The 6,754-nt window shown below is 39.8% G+C and overlaps 1 non-coding gene across 1 annotated transcript; it reads left to right on the forward strand.

Moving 5' to 3' along the window:
• The first annotated feature begins 6,257 nt into the window (after window positions 1-6,257).
• On the forward strand, window positions 6,258-6,364 carry LOC148571310 (small nucleolar RNA R71). Its single transcript, XR_015880290.1, has one exon. It is a non-coding gene; the product is annotated as a small nucleolar RNA R71 (small nucleolar RNA).
• The last annotated feature ends 390 nt before the right edge of the window (window positions 6,365-6,754 follow it).

The raw sequence follows: 6,754 nt of genomic DNA on the forward strand, positions 1-6,754 counted from the left end.
CTAGATCTCAATGCCTTCCTAGATCCAACAAGAACAACTGCAAAGGAAATGTAAATTGCAAAGAAAGTAGATGAAGAAGCAATTAACCGAAACTGAAATTCAATTAAGCAGAGAATTAAACAAGATCCCAAGGTGAGATTGAAACAGAAGTTCTTCAATTCTCCACCCAAGATCCAAGACAAGGAAAGTAAAGAGTGCTGGGCAAGAACAAGGAAGAAGAGAGATCAATTCTCCTCCCAAATTCTCTTGAATTAAAACAACAATCCAAGAAATGTAAAGTGAGCTCTCTACTAAGTGCATTAATCAAAACCGAAAAGGAAAGCTCTCTACTGTAAGTATTGAAAATTCTAAAAAGGAAGCTCTCCGAAAAAACTTAAATCCTATGCTATTTATACACTTTCTTCAAATGGTCTTCAAGCCTTCAATTGGGCCTTTGCTCTTGATGGAATTGGGTTGATAGAGGCCTTGGTTGATTGCTCTTGGAGTTTGGAGAAGAACCGAATTGAACCGGATTTGGAATCATGAAAGCTTGAGTAAAAGTTTGAGTAAAAGTTTGAGGCAAACTTTTACTCCAACTTTTCACATCAGCCACCCTCTTTTGCTGATACCAACGTTGGGGAAAAAGTTTGGGGTCAAACTTTTGCTCCAACGTTGGCCTCCCCTTGCACACTCATGGCGCCAACGTTTGCCAAAAAGTTAGTGGCAAACGTTGGCGCAAACTTTTTCTCTCCAGGGTGTGTTGTTCATGCGCCAACGTTTGCCAAAAAGTTAGGGGCAAACGTTGGCGCAAACTTTTGCTCTCCAGGGTGTTGATTTGTGATGCCAAAAGTTTGCCAAAAAGTTTGAGGCAAACTTTTGCTCCAGCTTTTTGCCCAAAAGTTTGCCCAAAAGTTTGCGCAAAAGTGTGAGGCAAACTTTTGGTCCAGCTTTTTGCTCCCTGGTTCATTTTCAATTAATCCAAAAGTTTGAGCTAAAGTTTGAGGCAAACTTTTGCTCAAACTTTTTGTCCTCTCTTCCTCCTAGCCATTCCTTCTTGCTTCATCCTTTCTCCAAGCTTTCTTTACCTATCATTAATCAACCAAACACATCAAAGCTATGCTCAAAATCATGAGATATTCATTCTTTCATAATATGTGACAATTATAGCATAAAACCTCATGAAATTGCATTAATTCATCTATGGTTGATTAAATCAAAGGAAGCATGAAAATCTACCCAATTGGCTTGCTTATGGCTCAAGAAAGTGCATAATTCAATTGAAAACAAAAGAAAAAGGCTAGTGAAACTAGGCTAAGATGACTTGTCATCACAACACCAAACTTAAAGCTTGCTTGTCCCCAAGCAAGAAATGAATTATTGAGAAGAAAGAATGAAATGGAAGAGGATGTTCATGCTAGTAGAGTGTTATTGGTAGTTCATGGGGTTTTATGTGGATATGTAAACACTCACCTCTTATTGACTCTTAAGCCTAGAAAGTCTCCTTCAAGCTTCAAGTAACATACTGCTATGACCTCTCATTATTTCTTTATCCTTGGCTATTATTTTGTTCATAAGCTTTATTTGAGTGTCATGTGTAGCAAGTTCATTTCCTTTTCTTTATACTTGACACATTATTCACTATAGACACTTGGCTCACATTCCTTCTTAGAACATTGATGCCCAGCACCTCTTTGGGCTACTAAATGCCTTGTAGTTAGGTTGCTCTTGATAGTGGACTTTCAGCTGATGATCCCGGGTTAGTTAACCCAAGTTATCAAGTGTTGATGCACTCCAAAGAGCTTAATAATCCAAGCAGATCCTAATACAAAGACACCACAGGCATATATTCTAAGTTTCAAGCTATTGGTGTCCAGCTTTGTTTCTTTTTGTTTTTCTTTTGTTCTGCCACTCTTTGGCTATTTCTTTTTCTCCCCTTTTTTTTTGTCTAACCAAGGACTTTTATTTGATTAAGATTCATAGACAGTAGGCCACTTTATACTTAGAAGGAGACATCCCAATTGGTTTTTTAAAGGCTGTCCTGTATACCCAAAGAGCATCATCCAGCTTCTTCGACCAGTCTTTTCTTGAAGCTCCCACCGTCTTTTCCTGGATCCTTTTTAGCTCTCGGTTAGATACTTTTGTCTGGCCACTTGTTTGGGGGTGATAGGGTGTGGCAACCTTGTGCTTCACCCTATATCTCAAGAGGAGTGTCTCTAATGGTCTATTGCAAAAGTGGCTTCCTCCATCACTGATGAGTGCTCCTGGAACTCCAAACCTGCTAAAGATATTCTTCCTGAGGAAGTTCAAGACCACCTTGTTGTCATTTGTAGGGGTTGCAATGGCCTCCACCCATTTGGACACATAGTCCACTGCCACCAAAATGTAGCTGTTTGAGTATGAGATTGGGAATGGTCCCATGAAATCAATCCCTCATACGTCAAACAGATCAAGTTCCAAGATGAATTGCTGTGGCATCTCATTTTTCTTGGGCATATTTCCAGCCCGCTGACACTCATTACATTTCTTCACTAGCTCTCTTGCATCTTTAAAGATGGTGGGCCAAAAGAATTCGCACTGCAAGACTTTTGTTGCGGTTCTTTCTCCTTCAAAATGGCCTCCATAGCAAGACCCATGACAATTCCATAAAACTTCCCTTCTTTCCTCCTCTGAAATACATCTTCTGAGCAATCCATCTGAGCATTTTTTGAATAAGTATGGCTCATCCCAAATGAAAGTACTTTGAATCATTAATGAGTTTCCTCTTCTGATGCTTGTTGATCATTGAAGGAAATTCCCCAATAGCCTTAAAATTAGCAATGTCTGTGAACCAGGGTGCCTTATGAACCAGCATTAATTTCTCATCAGGGAAGAATTCATTGACACTTAATTTGTGGATGCTATCTTCTTCACAAGGAATTCAGGACAAATGATCTGCCACTTTGTTCTCCACTCCCTTCTTGTCTTTAATTTCAATGTTGAATTCCTGCAATAGCAAAATCCACCTTATTAGTCTTGGTTTTGACTCTTGTTTTGCAAGTAAATAATTTAGTGCTGCATGATCAGTGAAAATAATAACTTTAGATCCAATAAGATATGATCTAAACTTGTCAAATGCAAACACTATTGCCAGTAGTTATTTCTTAGTAGTGGTATAATTCCTTTGAGTTTTATTCAATACCTTGCTGGCATAATATATGACATGCACTAAATTACCTTTCCTCTGTCCAAGCACTGCCCCAACAGCGAGGTCTGATGCATCACACATCAGTTCAAAAGGCAAATTCTAATCAGGTGAGGCAATGATAGGTGCTGAGAAAAGCTCTCTTTTCAGTGTTTCAAATGCTAGTGTGCATTTTTGGTCAAATACAAAAGGTGTATTCAGAGACTAATAGGTTGCTCAAAGGCTTTGCAATTTTGGAAAAATCTCTGATAAACGTTCTGTAGAAACCAGCATGTCCTAAAAAGCTCCTAATTGCCTTGACATTACTAGGTGGAGGTAATTTCTCAATTAATTCCACCTTTGCTTTGTCTACTTCTATGCCTTTTTCTGAAATTTTATGGCCAAGGACAATCCCCTCAGTTACCATAAAATGTTATTTCTCCCAGTTTAGAACTAGGTTTGTCTCTTGGCACCTTTTTAACACTAAGGCAAGATGATTAAGGCAATTTGAAAAGGAATCTCCAAAAACTGAAAAATCGTCCATGAAGACTTCAATGAATTTTTCAATCATGTATGAGAAGATAGACAACATGCATCTTTGGAAAGTTGCAGGGGCATTGCACAATCCAAAAGGCATGCGCCTGTAAGCAAAAACTCCATATGGACAGGTGAATGATGTTTTTTCTTGATCTCTTGGATCAACCACTATTTGATTATAACCCGAATACCCATCAAGAAAATAATAATATGCATGTCCTGCCAATCTCTCTAGCATCTGGTCTATAAAAGGAAGTGGAAAATTATCTTTTCTGGTTGCCTCATTGAGTTTTCTATAGTCAATGCACATCCTCCATCCTGTTACTGTTCTTGTGGAAATGTGTTTGTTCTTCTCATTAGGTACAACTGTGATCCCTCCTTTCTTTAGAACCACATGGACCGGACTTACCCATGGGCTATCGAAAATGGGATAAATGACTCCTGCTTGCCATAACTTCATCACTTCTTTTTGGACCACTTCTTTCATGACAGGATTCAATCTTCTTTGGGCATGAATGGAGGGTTTGGAATCATCTTCCAGCAAGATCTTATGCATGCATATGGATAAGCTTATCCCTTTTAAGTCAGCAAGGGTCCATCCAATGGCATCTTGGTGCTTTTGCAGCACCTTGATTAATTCCTCCTCCTGCTCTTGACTTAGGGCAGAATTGATAATCACTGGATAACTTCCATAACTTCCCAAGTATGCATACTTGAGATTAGGAGGCAGTGCTTTCAGCTCCAATTTGGGTGCTTCTTTCTCCTTTTTTCTCTCCTCCAATGTGCTCAGAATAGGCACTTCAGCTGAGTTGACATCAGCAACCTCAACATTTAACATGGAGTCACCCTCTGTCAATTCTCCAAGTGCTTCTTCAAAGGTCTCTTGCACCACAGTTTCCACTACATCTAGCCTCATACATTCTCTTAGTGACTCCAGTGGATAGCTCATAGCCTTGAATACATTGAACACCATTCTCTCATCATGTAGCCTAAGGGTATGTTCACCCTTTTGGACATCAATGCTGGCCCCAGCAGTAGCTAAAAATGGCATTCCCAAGATTATTGAGGCCTTAGCTTCTTCCTCCATGTCCAACACCACAAAATCAGCAGGGAAGATGAAGTCTCCTACTTTCACTAACAAATCTTCTACTATTCCATGAGGGAATTTGAATGACCGATCTGCCAATTGGAGGGCCATTCTTGTTGGTTTGGCTTCCTCAATCTTCATTCTTTTCATCATAGTTAAGGACATCAGATTTATACTAGCTCCCAAGTCACATAGGGCTTTTTCAACTGTTATTTCCCCTATGATGCAAGGAATTTAGAAGCTTCCTGGGTCCTTCAATTTTTGAGGTAGCTTGTGTTGGATGATAGTACTACATTCCTCAGTTAGTATCACAATTTCATCATTCCTCTAGCTTCTTTTCTTGGTCATCAATTCCTTCAGAAACTTAGCATAGAGTGGCATTTGCTCAAATGCTTCAGCAAAGGGGATGTTGATCTGAAGTTTCTTGAAGATCTCCAAGAATTTGGAGAATTGGCTGTCCTTTGTATTCTTCATTAAGCGTTGAGGGTAAGGAGCCTTTGGGATATATGGCTTTAGAACTTCCTTTTCTTCTGATGAACTGGGAGTAGGTGTTTGTGCTTCTTCCTTGTCAATTTAACTATCCTCCGCTTTCTCCTCTTTAGTCTCCCTTGACTTCTCTTCTAATTCTCTTCCACTTCTGAGGGTAATAGCTTTGCATTCCTCACTTGAAGTTGTCTTGGTGGCACTACTAGAACTGTAGCTAGGGGCTTGTTTGGACAAATATCCAACTTGTGCTTCAAGCTTCTGAGTTGCAGCATCTTGATTTTGCCGATTAGATATTATTTCCTCCTTGAATTTTTTTATGTCTTTAACTTCTTTGCAAAGGTTTGCAAGCATAGCTTCCATCCTGGCCATTCTGTCATCCTCATGGGGTGATAGTTGGTTAAAATTAGGGTGTTGAGAGTGGTTGTTGTGGCTTCGGTATGGTGGCTATGAATGAGTATTTTGTGTGGTCTAGTATGGTCTTTGGTTGGAGTTTTGGTGAGTGGAGTTGTTATATTGGATTGGATTGTGTGGTCTGTGGTCTTGGCCTTGGTTTTGTTGGTTCTCCCACCCAGAGTTTGGGTGGTTCTTCCAACCAGGATTATAGGTTTTAGAGTATCGATCATTAGTTTGCCTAGATGAATTTCCAAGGTAATTAGCTTCCTCCCAGTTAACTCCTTCTTCTATTTCCAACTCTCCTTAAGGTGATGGTTGAGTGTGGATAGCTGTAGCCTGATTCTTCTCTATTTTCTTGGTCAATTCAGCCAGTTGCTTGGTGATCATCTTGTTCTTGGCTAGGAGTGCATCCATTTGGTTTAATTCCAAGACTCCCCTGTTGTTGCTTCTTTCTGAGGCATAAAAATACTCATTGTCAGCCACTGTCTCTATAACAGCAATGGCTTCTTCAATGGTTTTCTTCTTATTTAGGGAGCCTCCAGATGAGTGGTCCACAGCTTTCCTGGATTCACAATTCAGTCCTCATAGAAGATGTGAATTGTCACCCACTCATTAAACATATCAGGGGGGCATTTCTTTGTCAAATCTTTGAATCTCTCCAAGGCTTCATAAAGAATTTCACCATCCTGCTGTCTGAATGTCTGCACTTTAGTTCTTAGACTGTTTACACTTTGGGGAGGGTAGAACCTTGTTAGGAATCTGTTCATTACATCTTCCCAGGTAGTCAAGCTTTCCTTGGGAAATGACTCCAGCCATTTTGATGCTTTGTCTCTCAAAGAAAATGGAAACAGTAGCAATCTATAGGCGTCACGATGAACACCATTAGATTTAACTGTGTCACATATCCTTTGGAATTTAGTGAGATGCTCATTAGGATCCTCTTGTGCACTACCCCCAAAAGAACAGTTGATCTGGACAAGAGTTATGAGCTGAGGCTTCAATTTGAAATTATTAGCATGGATAGTTGGCCTTTGAATGCTGCTACCATAATTTCCTGGGTTTGGATTGATGTATGAGCCTAAAACTCTCCTCTCTTGTCCAGCAGGGTTAGC

The sequence above is a fragment of the Arachis ipaensis genome, chromosome B3, assembly GCF_059453495.1.
Source record: "Arachis ipaensis isolate K30076 ecotype BB chromosome B3, ASM5945349v1, whole genome shotgun sequence".
Classification (NCBI taxonomy): domain Eukaryota; kingdom Viridiplantae; phylum Streptophyta; class Magnoliopsida; order Fabales; family Fabaceae; genus Arachis; species Arachis ipaensis.